This window comes from Panthera pardus, unplaced genomic scaffold (genome assembly GCF_024362965.1).
Source record: "Panthera pardus isolate Hobbes unplaced genomic scaffold, ASM2436296v1 HiC_scaffold_22, whole genome shotgun sequence".
Lineage (NCBI taxonomy): Eukaryota > Metazoa > Chordata > Mammalia > Carnivora > Felidae > Panthera > Panthera pardus.
The window spans coordinates 45955516-45970928 of NW_026526788.1; the positions used below are offsets into that span (position 1 = coordinate 45955516).

At 41.6% G+C, this 15413-nt stretch overlaps 1 protein-coding gene across 4 annotated transcripts in view; it reads left to right on the forward strand.

The window, feature by feature from the left end:
• Window positions 1-9945: 9945 nt before the first annotated feature.
• Window positions 9946-15413, forward strand: part of WDFY4 (WDFY family member 4) — a 295826-nt gene continuing 290358 nt past the window's right edge. For 2 of the 4 annotated variants that reach the window (XM_019444885.2, XM_019444888.2), the window contains exon 1: window positions 9947-10135. The gene's annotated coding sequence lies outside the window, so the exon portion shown is untranslated. Of the gene's footprint in view, window positions 10136-10454; window positions 10692-15413 lie in introns of all 4 variants that reach the window. The other 2 variants (XM_019444887.2, XM_019444889.2) reach the window with 2 other exon arrangements.

A 15413-nucleotide genomic window follows, 5' to 3' on the forward strand; every position in this document is an offset into this window, starting at 1 on the left:
TTTAGCCATTGTAGTGGGTGTGCTGAGGCATCTCAGTGTGATTTTAATTTCCACTTACCTGATAAGTAATAATATTGAGCACCTTTTGGCCATTTGTATATATTTGTGTGTGTGTGTGTATGTATGTGCATATATATATATATTTGTGTATATACATGCATATATGTATATATTTTATATATTACACATTTTTTGGTTGTATAAGTCTTTTTTACATTTTTTTTATTGGGTTGTATATTTTTTAATTATTGATTTGTTGGAGTTCTTTATATGTTCTGGATCCTTCCTTGGTCAGATATATGCTTTGTGAATATTTTATCCCAGCCTATGACTTGCCTTTTCATTTGCTAATAATACCTTTGGATTAGAAGAAGTTTTTAATTTTGAGCCACCTGGGTGGCTCAGTTAGTTAAGTTTCTGACTCTTGATTTCAGCTCAGGTCATGATCTCATGGTTCGTGAGTTTAAGCCTCTCATCGGGCTCTGCACTGACAGTATGGAGCCTGCTTGGGATTCTCTCTCTCCCTCTCTCTCTGTCCCTCCCCTGGTCTTGTTCTCTCTCCCTCTCTCTCTCTCCCCTCTCTCAAAATAAGTAAACTAAAAAAAAATAGAAAATTTTAATTTTGATGAAGTCTAATTTCTCAATCTTTTCTTTTATGGTTACTGTTTTCTGTGACCTGTCCAAGAAACCTTTTCTTACTCCCAGGGCCCATAGATATTTTTTAATGTTTTCTCTAAGGAGCATTATAGCATTAGCTCTTTCAGTCTAAGAAATCTTGTGTTTTGTTTGTTTTTGTTTCTTTTGTTTCTCTTCCTCCCTTCTTTCCTTCCTTTCTTCCTTCCTTCCTTCCTTCCTTCCTTCCTTCCTTCCTTCCTTCCTCTCTTTCTTTCTTTCTTTCTTTCTTTCTTTCTTTCTTTCTTTCTTTCTTTCTTTTTCTCTCTCATATATGTTGTGAGGCAGGAGTCAAGAATGATGTATTTTCATCATGGATATCCAGGTTGTTCCAGCACCCCTTCTTGAAAAAGCTCTGTTTCCCATGCATCTTTTTTCAAAATATCCCCTCACCTTCCTTACTGCCAGAAACCACACTCCATTCCCCTGCTAAGCCTGCTCCTCACTGATATCCTCTCTCTGGTCTCATGAGATCTCCCCCAAAGCCGAGCCTCTTTAGGGAAGACCAAATTTCTGTCAACACCACATCCGTGGTGGCAGAGCATAAAGGCACTCAGTGTTAAAGTGAACTTTCGGCTGTTTATTCCTACTTCCCTAAAATAAAACCGTTTGGGCATGACAGGTGTGTGGCTGTGCATGGTGTGTGTGATGTCTGTGAATTTCCCAAAGACAGACCGGATCTTATCACCCCCCAGGCATCTTGCACAGTATCAGGCATATGGCGGTGTTGAGGAGACAGCTGTGAGATAAATGGAAGTGGAGATCATAAGAGATTTTGACTAGTGTCTTACTGAAGATCACATCCTTAGTGACGCTTATATCTTCTCCTCCACCAAAAACATATGAGCTAAACCTAAAGGACTTGTTCTTGGGTTTAAAGCTCCATGAGGAAGACATTCTTATCTATTATTTGTGCCTGCAGAACCCAGCTTAGGACTCGGTCCTGGGAAATCATCATGCTGGTTGAAGTGGGTTGGATGGCCCAAGTCTGACTAAATGACAGCTTCTGGTTCTTTATCTTCTCAGTGGGCTCCTGCTGAGTGTCGTGTCAAAATGCCCACGTGGAGTTGTCAGTTCTACCTTCCAGCTGCTTTTGCAAATTAAAAAATATATTTGGCCATCTATAGCATTCCGGTGGCCTGTCCCTCTCCACGTCTCCTCCTGTCACCGACAGCATTCATCATTACTCCTTCAGGCTCCAGGTATCTGGTGGAGTTATTTCCCAGTTACACCAGAACTCATGTTCTCCACCTCCAAGAAAGTACGGCCTGCTGGTTGCATCCCCTCTCTTTTTCTGGAGTTTATCCTAATCCTCACAGGGAATGTGAAGGTTTCAGGACGTGGCTTTCTCTTTAGGTTTAAAAAAATGTCCCATTGCTGTATAAACAGGCTTCCTTCTTCTTGATTCCAGTTTCATGTAAAAAATGCATTATAATAACAACATGGGACAGTCGTTTATGATGAATTAAGCGAAAAACAAAATTCCCAACATGTAATGAAGCAGAATTTATGGCATGATTTTAAATTTAAGAAAGAAATTAAGATGAAAGAAATATATTTTGGTAAACAGGAAAAAATGAAATGTTATTCTCACATGGGTTATTGATTTGCGGGTTATGGTATTTAGGATATTAATGATTTTCATTTTATTCTGTATTCTTTATGCTTTTTTTTTGCATCGTGTATAAAATTAACATGATTTATTTTAAAAGTCAGGAAAATATTATCAACCTTTTTGTTTATTGTCCTCAGTGTAGATCATAAGCTCTCTGAAGAGAGTATGGTAGAGACTGATAGCCTACCAAAATGTATGCTCTCCTAATAACAGGATTAAGGCCGGCACATGGCTGAATTGTACTTCCCAGCCTTCCTCGCCATTAGCTGTGGCCATGAAAGTACAATGGAATTCGAGCCCAAGTGGGCATGCCACTTACAGGCTGGGCTTTTGTGAGCGGAGATGTGCTCTGTCCATTCGCCCTCCTGTTTTGCTGATTGGGTGCAGATGACAACAAGACTTTAAAGGACCAAGTTCTGAACCATTGTGTTCCAGAACCACAATTTGAAGGAGAACCACCCTCCCACTTGAATAAGTGTTGTAGGAAATAACCTCAACAGAAGCTTCCCTTACTCACCTGTTTCTCCAGAGTCTAACTGGGATCTGGCACAGAATAGATGCTCAGTGTGTTTGCTGATTAGAACTGAGCATTGACTTTCCTGGTATCTTGGTCGCAAAGCTATAAATAAAATATGGATCCTTAACTTGCCACAAGTTTGTTATTACTCAGAGTTAATAAACCACTATGTCACGTAAAATGGGAGAACCTTGCAACAGTATGTTTCTATTTACTCAGTCATCTTTTGTGGGATTGCTGTCATATATTTCATGCATGTACGGAATACACTCCAAAGTACAGTGTTACATTTTTTTGTTGTTATAAACGGTCCTAATGTTTTAAAGAAATTAAGACAAGAAAAAGTAAATCGTTTGATTATATTTGCCATTACCAGTACTCTTCTTTGCTTTCTGTAGATCCACATTTCCATCTGGTGTCTTTTCCCTTAGGCTCCAAAACCTCCTTTAGAATATCTTGTAGGGGCATCTGGGGGGCTCAGTCGGTTAAGGGTCCAACTTCAGCTCAAGTCATGATCTCACAGTGGGTGAGTTCGAGACCCACACCACGCTCTCTGCTGTCAGCACAGAGCCTACTTTGGATCCCCTGTCCCCTGTCTTTCTGCCTCTCCCTTGCTGTCTCTCTCTCAAAAATAAAATAACCAGTAAAAAAAAAAAAAAAAGAGAATTTCTTGTAGTACAAGTCTTCTGGAGATGAGTGATTTGAGGTGTCAGTAATCTGAAAATAACTTTATTTTATCCTCATCTTTTCGAGGATTTTATTAACTTGAGTTATGAGTTAATAATTGCTATTCTTTTAACATGCTAGAGATATTTTTCCATTGTCTTATGACTCCCATTTTTTTTCTGACAAAACATCTGCCTGAAGTGGTGTTCCCCCATATGGGATACTATTTTTCTTTGTTTTTAAAGATAATCTTTTTTTTTTCAGTAGGCTCCACGCCCAACATGGAGCCCAGTGTGGGGCTTGAACTCAAGATCTGGAGATCAAGACCTGAGATGAGGTCAAGAGTTGGATGCTTAACTGACCAAGCCACCCAGGCACCCCAAAATAATTTTTTGTTTTTCATCATTAGAAGTCTGACTACGACATGCCTAAAGGTGGTTTTCTTTCCGCTTTGTCATGCTTGGGGTTTACTAAGCCTATTGTACCTGCAATTTGTTTCTTTTCAATAAACTTGGGACATTTCAAACATTATTTCTTCACATATTTTTTCTACTCTCTTCTCTCCCTTCTTTCCCTCTGGGACTTCAGTTACACATATATTATACTATTTAATATTATCCCAAAGGCAACTGAGTGCATTTTTATTTTTCTTCAATCTTTTCTCCTCTCTCTTTCAAATCGAATCATTTCTATAGATTGGTCTTAAATTTCATTAATTTTTTTTGCAACCATTATTCTGCTATTGGCCCAAATTTTCATTTCAAATATACTTTCTGGTTCTAAAATTTCCATTTTTTGTCCTTCTGTTATTTTATTTTATTATTTAACACATACAGTCTTATATTAGTTTCGTGTGTACAAGATAGTGATTCAGTTATTCCTTACAATACCCAGTGCTCATCAGGACGAGTGCACTCCTTCATCCTCTCTATTCCTCCCATCCTCTTGCCCACCTCCACTCTGGTAACTAGCAGTTTCTTCTTTATAGTTAAGAGTCTGCTTCTTGGGGGCACCTGGATGGTTCAGTCCATTAAGCTTCCGACTTCGGCTCAGGTCATGATCTCCTGGTTCGTGAGCTCCAGACCCACGTCAGCCTCTGTGCACACAGCTCAGAGCCTGGAACCTGCTTCAGATTCTGTGTCTCCCTCTCTCTCTGCCCCTCCCCCGCTCATGCTCTCCCTCTCTCAAAAATTAATAAAAACATTTAAAAAGTTTAAAATATAAGAGTCTGTTTCTTGGCTTGTCTCTCTCTCTCTTTTTTTTTGCTTGCTTGTTTTGTTTCTTAAATTCCATATATGAGTGAAATCATATATTTGTCTTTCTCTGACTAACTTATTTCACTTAGTGTTATAATGTCTAGCTTCATAGACGTCATTGCAAATCGCAAGATTTCATTCATTGTTATGTGTCATAGACTCTGGGTCCGGAGTTCCCTCTTGTCCAGCAAGAGAGCGGACGCAGGATTAAAATGCGAGAGAGGCTAATGTCTGGGAGGAGACAAGAGCCCTGAGTAAAGGTCCTTGCTCCATTTTTATTAGGATCAGAAGGCTTACAAGCATGATGGACGTGCACAAAGAGACAATGATACCGTGAACATTAATTCACAGGCGTGAGGGAAAGGGGGTTTTGAAGATATGCAGTGTTAGGGGTTTGGGTCAATACAAAACAAAGTCCTGGTGCTGGGCAGATGTTTGTTTACAGCACACATGAAGCACCAAGTCTGCTTAACTTAGCTAGCTTAGGGGACAAGACAGACAGAGCAGGCTACCTCGGGGTCAACAAAGCACCTTTCTTTTGCTAATTAGCCCCACTCTGGGCAACTTCACCCTGCTGCAGTCAAAAGCCCTGTTTACTGTTTACCTATTTTGGTCCTTCCTTCCTGTGAAAGCAGCTTTCTGCTATTGTACTAAGTTGGGGGGCGTTTCCGCCCTGAATACCTAATCTTCTTTACCTCATTTTTGATGTTTTCATCCTGAGGCCTCTCTGTTCGTATATCTTTGTCCTATACTGGGGGCCTTTGCCCTGATTACCTAATCTAGTTTACCTAATCTTGGATGTGTTCATCCTGTGGCTTTCTATTTCTTTATGCCTTGTTAACCTATTGGTGCAACCTCTGGGAATTCCTAGCTATTCCCCACAGTTATGGCTGAATGACATTTCATTGTATATATATATACCACATCTTCTTTATCCATTCGTCTCTTGATGAATACTTGGGCTGCTTCCATAATTTGGCTATTGTCAATAATGCTGCTATACATATAGGGGTATATGCATCCCTTTGAATTAGTGTTTTTGTATTTTTTGGTTAAATAGCCAGTAGCGTGATTATTGGATCCAGGCTATTTTTAACGTTTTGAGGACTCTCCATGCTTTTCCACAGTGGCTGTTCCTGTTTGCATTCCCACCAATAGTTCAAGAAAGTTCCTTTTTCTCCACATCCTCGCCAACAGTTGCTGTTTATTGTGTTTTTGATTTTAGTTATTCTGATACGCATGAGGTGATAGCTCATTATAGTTTTGATGTGTATTTCCCTGATGATGAGGAATGTTGAGCACCTCTCATGTGTCTGTTGGCCATATGAATGTCTTCTTTGGAGAAATGTCTGTTCATTTTTCTGTCCATTTTTAATTGGATTATTTGTTTTTTGGGTCTTGATTTGTATAAGTTCTTTACATATTTTGGATAGTAACATTTTATTGGATATGTCATTTGCAAATATCTCCTTCCATGCAGTAGGTTGCCTTTTAGTTTTGTTGATTGCTTCCTTTGCTGTGTAGAAGCTCCTAACAGTTTATTTTTACTTTTATTTCCCTTGCCTCAGGAGACATACCTAGAAAAATGTTGCTATGGCCAATGCCAGAAACCTTACTGCCTGTGCTCTCTTTAAGGATGTTTTTTAATGTTTATTTATTTATTTTGAGAGTGAGAGGAAGAGCCAGGGTGGGGCAGAGAGAGAGAGAGAGAGAGAGAGAATCCAAAGCAGGCTCCATGGTCTCAGTGCAGAGCCTGACGTGGGGCTTGAACTCATGAACCATGAGATCATGACCTGAGGCAAAACCAAGAGGTGGGCGCTTAACCTTCTCTTCAAGGATTTTTATGGTTTCCTGCCACACATTTAGGTCTTTCATCCATTTTGAATTTATTTCTGTGTATAGTGATAGTGGAAGAAAGTGGTCCAGTTTCATTCTTTCGTATGTAGCTGACCAGCGTTCTCAATGCCATTTGTGGAAGAGACTCTTTTTTTCCACTGGATATTCTTCATTGCAATCTTCTTATATTTTCCATTTATATGCTGAAATGTCCTACCTCGCAATTATTATGACTATCTTTTCCTTTAAGTCCTTGAATATATTTCTAATAGCTGCTTTAAAGTCCTGGGGTGATACTTGCAACATTAGGTTCATCTTGGGGACTGTTCCTATTGATGGTTATTTTTCTCGTTATAGGTCACATTTTTCTGTTTCTCCAGATTTCTACTAATTGTAGCTGTATGCCAGAGAATGTGGATGCTACATTGAAGGGATGCTGCATTATGTTTTCTTCCATCAAAGCATCATGAGTTTTGCTCTAGTTGGCAGTTCATTTACTGGAATATCTTTTTGGTTCTGCCAGGCTTGCTTGTATTATTTGTTTGGGATTTTCTATTTCTTTCTTTTTCTCTTTCTTTTTTTCTTTTCTTTTCTTTTCTTTTTTTAGAGAGAGAGAGAGAATGCAAGCAGGGGAGAGGAGCAGAGGGAGAGAGAGAGAATTTTAGGCAGGCTCCATGCTTAGTGCAGAGCCAGATGCGGGGCTCATCTCACAACTGTGAGATCATGACCTGAGCCGAAATCAAGAGTCAGATGCAGGGGCTCCTGGGTGGCTCAGTCGGTTGAGCGTCCGACTTCGGCTCAGGTCATGATCTCGCGGTCCGTGGGTTCGAGCCCCGCGTCGGGCTCTGTGCTGACAGCTCAGAGCCTGGAGCCTGTTTCAGATTCTGTGTCTCCCTCTTTCTCTGACCCTCCCCTGTTCATGCTCTCTCTTTGTCTCAAAAATAAATAAATGTTAAAGAAAATTAAAAAAAAAAAAAAAGAGTCAGATGCTTAACCGATTGAACCACTCAGAGTCCCCAGGGATTTTCTGTTTCAGTTTTGAGCTTGTTCCTAGTTCATGGCTCCTACTCTTGTGTGCAGTTTTTACTTTTCTGTGTGGCCTTTCTGGAGTATAAGATGAATTCTCAAAATGTGCAGTGAAGTCTTTTCAGTCTGGATGGGATGTAACTAATATTCATAGCGCTGCCCAGTCTCCGTTATCTCCATTTAGTTCTCAGCGCTGAGGCAGGTGATCTCTGCTAAGTCTTTTGGAGTCTTACCCCACACATGCATGGGCAAGCCTTGGCCAAGGACACACACAATGAGTTCCCACAAAACACATTCTTCTTAGGATTCTGCCCTGAAAATTCTAGTTCCTTTCCTCTTACACATTTTCAGTCCAGGGAGATTACTGCCCCTGGGCCTCCACTTTCCTGCACCTTATCAGAAAGTAGCCATAGGAAGAAAGCCAGGACAACTGTGGGGCTCCCCTGGGTTTCTCTCCCTTCAAGGATCATAGTGTTAGTCAGCCTGCTATTCAATACATGAAAACCGTTGTCTTACACATTTAGAGTTACTTTCAGTGGGAGGATATGTTCTGTAACAGTTATGTTGTCATAAATGGAAGCAGAAGTATAATTGCTATTTTTGGACATTTAAAAAAATCACAGAATCTCACATTTCCCTTCAATGAAAATACACATCTACATGAGCCGTTCATAGCTGCCCTGGCTGCCTCAGTGTCTGAGCACGGACAGGTTTCTCAATAATAACAACTCATTCTTGTGTAGCTCTTTCTAGTGTTTCAAGACCCACTTGCAAATGTTACTTGATTTGTTCCTTAGCACATCACAGTAGCTTCATGCCACAAATAAGAAACGACGTAAAGATATTCGTTGTCTTTGTATACCTGATATTTTCACCTGAGATTTTCAACCCAGGAGCCCAGCCTCTGGCAACCTATCATCTTTAGTTGCCAAAAGCAGGTCTTTCCCTTGGAAAGAGTCTTGTCCCCACTGCCAAGAAGATGAATGTTTCTTTGCCCATAATGGTGCATACTATATAGCATCACAGATGTTGGAAATAGTAGAACCATTGATTTTAATTTGTCACTTAAAAAAAAGTGGAGCCCATTCTGGCCCGACAAGATGATTCTTGTGCTGCTGCACACACTGTTGAGTGTCTCAGGGTGACCCAAGGTGTCCTGCCTGTGGTTCCATGCTTCCAGCTTCCACCGTAGCTTTCTGGGTACCCGTGGATGGGATGAGAAATGAAAGCTCGAGCAAGGATGCTAGGACCTCTCCGTCCTGCTGGGGAAGGGGCCTGGGGTCAGCGGAGACATGATGCCTGGGTCTGCAGCTGGACACGTCTCCTATTTTGGCTGCTGTCTACTGGCAACTTTTCACTGGCAAGAGAGGAGGCTTCGTTATAACTGTGTTTTCGTTTTTGGACCAATCCCAGGGCTTTTTTGCCTCCCACAGCAAAGGATGTTGTCTCTTGCTCATAGTTACTTATAAACGGTCAGTTGGGTTGTGAACTGAACACGGTGACGAGCTAGCTGATGCTACACGGGGGTGTTATGAAAAGACAATGTGAAATGGCTCAGCCTAATAGACGTACAGGAAAGGGAACTTTTTCTTTTCTTTTTTAAGTTTATTTATTTATTTTGAGAAAGAGAGAACACGAGCAGAGGAGGGGCAGAAAGAGAAGGAGAGAGAGAGAGCTCCAAGTGGGCACCACGCTGTCAGGGCAGAGCCTGACGTCGGGGGGGGGGGGGGCGGGTGCTCGAACCCATGAACCGAGAGAGCACGGCCTGAGCCAAAATCAAGAGTTGGACCCACGCACCCCAAGGAAAGAGAGTGTTGATGCTGAGTTTCAGAGAACTTCATCCTATTATTTAAAATTGTATTTCAAAAAAAAAAAAATAAAACAAAATAAACTTTTCTTTCATCATCATTAGTGTCACCCACAGTTGACCATCCGACCTTGGAGGACTCCCTGGATCAGTGGTAAAACTCAGGGCTTAGGATGGGGGAGGAAGAAATCCATGTGAGGAGCTCTCTCCGGGCCTGACAGAGAGGAGACTGATGAACCCAGGCACTGTCCATGGCTGCACTTTAGACACCTCTGTAACCAAATTCACCTAAACACCATTATTATCTGTATTTTACCAAAGGCTCAGAGAGGATAGGTGGGATCAAGAAACAACGGGAAAGTCCAGCCGAATAACACAAGGCTAAATTCTGTATCCACTATTCACTAGCTGTGCCTCTTTGTGCTTGGCCGTGGCCAGCACTGCTTGACCTCTGAGCATACTCCCCTAAGGGGCCTTTCTGCAGGGCCCGAGTCACCCACCAGAACCCAGGCAGTTCTGTCGCCGTCTGGGTAATGGGGACAACAGGCATCTGCTGACTCTTCACTTCTGCTTTCTCCAGGAAATGAGCAGAAACGCAGCTTGAGTGATTCATAGTGAAACGCTGTTGGAGACTAACAATGCTGGCCGAGCCCTCTTCCCCCAGGCCTGAGGGGCTGTGGCCCAGTACGGGGGCACCCATGCCACCTGAATTCTGCAGGCCTTGACCGCCACACCTCTGGGTAGGTGACCTTGCTCTCGGCCACACCGGGCCAGGCCGGAGATGGGCATGGAGGTCCTGTCGGTCAGGGTGGGGCCTACTGGCCGCCTGCTGGAAAGCTCAGCATTGGAACACTTGTGACTGCCGGTGCCTGATCTGGGTGTGTGGATGTGGGAGAAGAGGCGAGCTGATAAGCAGGAAGTGTGTGGTGGCGGGGGCGGGGGAGGGGGGGGCGCGGTGCAGGGCCATTCTGATGCCGGGGTCTGCTGGGGTGTCTGTCACTGTTGGAGTGTGCTGAGCCAGGCTGGGCTCCAGCTCCATTCCTCATCCTCTGACCGCAGGTCAAGCCCTTTCTCACGGTTCTGCTAAGGAAGGTGACCCGCCACCCCAGGGGCAGGCTGGATGTGAGCCTGTCTGTGCTAATTCCCAGGGATGGGGAAGGGCTGCTGACCGTGAGACTCCTCTGCCCGGCCCCCTGCACAGGCCTCTGAAGGGTGCTGAGAATTGTGGGCCACTCCAGCCTGGTCACCAAGAGAGCTAGCTTTGTCCTGGTCCTGTGGTCATTCCCTGGGGGTCTGGTAAGTAGGTGCCTCTTCCGGCCTCCCTCTCCTCATGTGAATTACCACATCAAACCTTAGAAACAGCAACTGATTAAACCGGACCACCTGGCTCACAGAGAATTTGCTTTTCTCTCCTCCTGAAATCAGACCTTACAGAACACTGAACCAATCCTTTGTCCCAGCTTCTGGGAAGCCAGGAGGAGCTAATGCAGCAACTAAGGATTTCATGTATTACTCTTTCCAAGGAAGCTTCGATGCTGACATGATTTTCTGCATAATCATCCATTTAATTATTTGAGAGATTTCAAGAAATACTTATGGAGAGCCATTTCCTGCCAGGCACTGTTAAAGGCATCAGGGCCAGTGGACGGGGGCAGTTGTACTTGGCGTGATGGGCTGAAGTGGGATGGAATGCAGAGGCCTGGGAGTAGGGGGTCAGGAGGCCCAGAATGTGCATGCCTTCTGGGCGGAGACCTGAAGGAAGGGAGAGTCTGAGCTCTGTGGTTTTTGAGAAATATTTTTGGCAGGGGAATGGAGAAAGGACGTCAAAGTGCAGTGCAGGGGGCCTGGTGGAGGCCAGTGGGGCAGAGAGCCGTGAGGCGCAGGCCAGGCGACTCAGCCAGAGAGGTAAGGACGGACTTCCTGTTCAGTGTGAGGTCCTGGGCTGTACCCCCTTAGACTTAGTGAGTTTCTACATGTTGAGTTTATAGAAAAGAAAATTCAGAAACAGTGTATAGGGTATGAGAAGTATCACCTAAGTGTGTTCTTTAAAGATCATCAGCATCAGGGGCGTCTGGGTGGCTCAGTCGGTTAAGTGTCTGACTCTCAATTTCGGCTCAGGTCATGATCTCACGGTTCGTGGGTTCAGGCCCCATATCAGGCTCTGGGCTGACAGTGTGGACCCTGCTTGGGATTCTCTCTCCTTCTCTCTGCTTTTCTCTGTGCTCTTCTCTGTCTCAAAGTGAATAAATACATGTAAAAAAAATAAAAAAAAAATAGCATCAGCATCTTTGAGGTCCTTCACAGGCTTGTCCTTTCTCTCTTATCAGAGAACGTGGTTTCCCAGATTTCAGGGCTTGTTGTTCCCTTGCTTTTCTCTATCGTTTTAGCTCATATATTTAAATTGCTAAATACGTGTTAGTTTTGCATGTTTTTGAACTTTGCAAATAGGAATTAAATATTTTTTTAAGACTTGCCTCGCTTGCTCCCAATTTTGTTTCTGGAATTCCTTCATACTATTCTGTTCTATATAAATATATCTCAATATACTTCCCTGAGTTAATGCTGATGGGCACTTGGAATTTTTTTTTTTTTTTTTTTTTGGTTTTTGGTTTTGTTTTTCTATCACAAGCTGCTAGGCACTCAGGATTTGTGAGTACTGCTAGGGCTCTGCTTGTACGTATATCCCAGAGTATGTGTGCAAGACTTCCCTAAGGTATGTCCCCTAAAAGTAGAATTGGTGGGTCATGGATTTTACATACCTTCACCCTTACTGGATGATACCAAAATGCTTTCTAAACCAATTGCTTCATTTTACCCACCCATGAGCAATATGTTAAAGTTTCTGTTGTTCCCACATCTTCACCAGCATCTGATATGGCTGGAGTTTTAATTTTTGCCAATCTAGTGAAAATGAAAATCCATCTGTGTTTTTTTATTTTTATTTTATTTATTTATTTATTTATTTATTTATTTATTTATTTATTTATTTTTAAATCCATCTGTGTTTTTAATTTGCACTTCCTGAATTACTAAGGTTGGGCATCTCTTTATATGCCTATTGGCCATTCTGGATTCCTTTTCATGTTCAGATCTTTGGCCCACTTCTCTTTGGGGCCATCTGTATTCTACCCTGTTGATTTTCCATAATTTAATACATATCTGGATATTAATCCTTTGTTGTAAATGTATATTGTAAATATTTTTCCATTGCTTGTGCCTTGTCTCCATACATTCTTTGCAATTTCTATTACTGACCAAATTTCTTAATTTCAAATGAGCTTCATTTATCCATATGTTCTTTTATGATATACATGTGTGCTATCTAAGAAATTCGCCTCCGTCACGAAGTCATAAAATTACTCTTACATTTTTTGTTTATAATTTTGCCTTTCACATTTAAGTGTTTTGTCCCATCAAAAATGATTTTTTACATTTTGTTTTGTTTTTTTCCCATATGGATAACCAAGAGTCTTTAGCTCTATTAATTAAAAGGCCATTCTTTAGTCACTGATCTACACCAGCTCCGTTATAAATCAAGTTGTCATGTATATGCAGGTCTGTTTCTGGGCTCTCTGTTCTGTCCATTTGTTGATCCCTTTGCCAATACTATATGATATGATTAACTCTAGGCTTACAATGAATTTTGATATCTGAAAAGAGTCTTGTTATTTTTTTTCTTCTTCTTCCATTCTGTCTTGACATTCTTGGTACATTCTTTCTTCACATGATTTTACAAACAGTTTATCAGATTCAGCAAAAACCTATGTTCAGGATTGGTTGAAAATACCATTCAGAGAGATACAATATCTTTATGAAAGTGACGCTTCCAATTCATGAACATGGTTTGTATGCTCATTTGTTTAGATGACAAATAGTCTTTAGAATATTTGAATAAAATTTTCTTTAAAATATTTGATAAAATTTTATAACTTTCTTTATAAAATAGTGCATATTTTGTCTAGAGTTATTCCTAAGTGGTGTATATATTTTTCTATCGTTTTAATGGTGACTAAAAATACATATTTTTGACTCACTGATGTATGCTTGCATTTTAAAGAAGAATCATTTTAGCTGCTTTATGGGCAGCAAAGGAACAAGCAAGACCATCCGTTACATGGCTGTTGTACTAATTCAGGCTCGAGGTATTGGTGGCTCCCCCCAAAGGGATAGTAGAGATAATGAGAGGTGGTCGGAGTGGTGAGTTCTGGATACTTTTTGAGTGTGGGATTTGATGATATTTTAAGTGTAGTGTGTGGGATAGAGAAGTTGAAGATGACTCGAGGGCAATAGGGAGAATGGAATTGTCAGATCTTGAGCTAGGTCAGGGGCAGAAGGAACATATTTGCAAGGTGGCGGTTATTCCAGAATATAGGTTTGAACAAATAAAAGTGGAGATGTGTATTAGACGTCAAGTGGAGAAATGAAGTCTTGGCACCCCCTGTCCCCATCTGACCTTCATAGTTGAAAAGCAAGACAGCTTGGTCTTCTTGGGGTTCTAGGGGAGATATCTTGCGCAGGAGGGAAAGAAGGAAGGATGAGCCCCTCAGAGTTCTTGAGTCACACTCTAGAACTTTTTAGAATTTATTTATTTACATTTATTTATTAATTTACCAGTGGGGACTTGCCTTTGTTGTCTCCATTTCTTATGCAAACCATCAAAATGCGTGGGCATTTTGCACCTGTAATGATGTTTCCAAGGCAACACTCCGAAGCCCTTGGCTGATGGCCCCATTTGAAGCATCTGCACACCTGTTAGAAGCTTAAGTCTCTAAGTCTAGATCCGTGCAACCCAATACAGAAGCTTCTAATCATATCTGAGATATGGTCAGTCTGAACTGAGATGGGCTGTAAGTTTAGTATGTACATCAGGTATCAAAGATGTTACAAATAACAAAAAGAAATGGGAAATATTTACTTAATACTGAAAAATATTGATTGCATATTGAAATGATATTATTTTGGATATATTGGATTAAATAAAATATATTTTAAAAGTATATTTGAATAAATGGCTTAATTATGCTCTTTACTTTTACTTTTTAAATGTGGCCACCAAGACTATTTTACATTACACATGTGGCTTGAATATGTGGCTGGCTTTGTATTTCTTCTGGGCAGTGCCCTTCAGAGGTACTTCGTGTTTTACGGCCAGAGGCTTTTGTGGGAAACACAGTTCAAGAAGGATGGAAGTTAGAGAAGTGAAAAGCTACTTGGCCCAGATAATCCAGGGAGAAAGGAAGGATGAAGGGTAAGAAGAATAGATTTCGTACTTAAAGTAAACCAGACACTGGGCAGAGCACTGGAATTAGTCCCATATTTCATCCCCCAAGTGAGATCAGTTTCATTACTCCCATTTTACAGATGGGAAAATGGAAGCTCAGAGGTCCCTCCCTCTCAGACAGTAAGAGACTCAGCTGAGATTTGAATTGAAAGCCCTTGCTCTTTGGGGCACCTGGGTGGCTCAGTCAGTTAAGCGTCTGACTTCAGCTCAGGTCATGATCTCACATTCGTGAGTTTGAGCCCCGCATCCGGCTCTGTGCTGACAGCTCAGAGCCTGGAGCCTACTTCAGATTCCGTGTCTCCCTCTCTCTCTCTGCCCCTTCCCTGCTAGTTCTCTGTCTCTCTCTCTCTCAAAAAAAAAAAAAAAAAAAAAAATTAAAAATAAAATAAAGCCCTTGCACTTTGAATTAGGCACCACCCTCACTGTGAACTGAGGAAACACTTCTGGTAAGGAATAGTGAACTTTGGACAGAAGTGTGAAAACTGCTCTTCCCCATTTGCAAATGATTCACAGCAAACAAAAAGATTGCCTGGGAATCCTTTTTATCCCATCATTGCCTATAACAATGGGCTCAGGGCATTCCATTATTAGGGAATGAAGAGAGTCAATTACGGGCAATCCACCGAGAGCATGATTCTTGGTCATTAAATGGATAATTTAAGGGTAAAGGCAACACAGACTATGTTTATGATATGATGATGGACAACTGATACAATGAAAATGTCTATACATCAGTT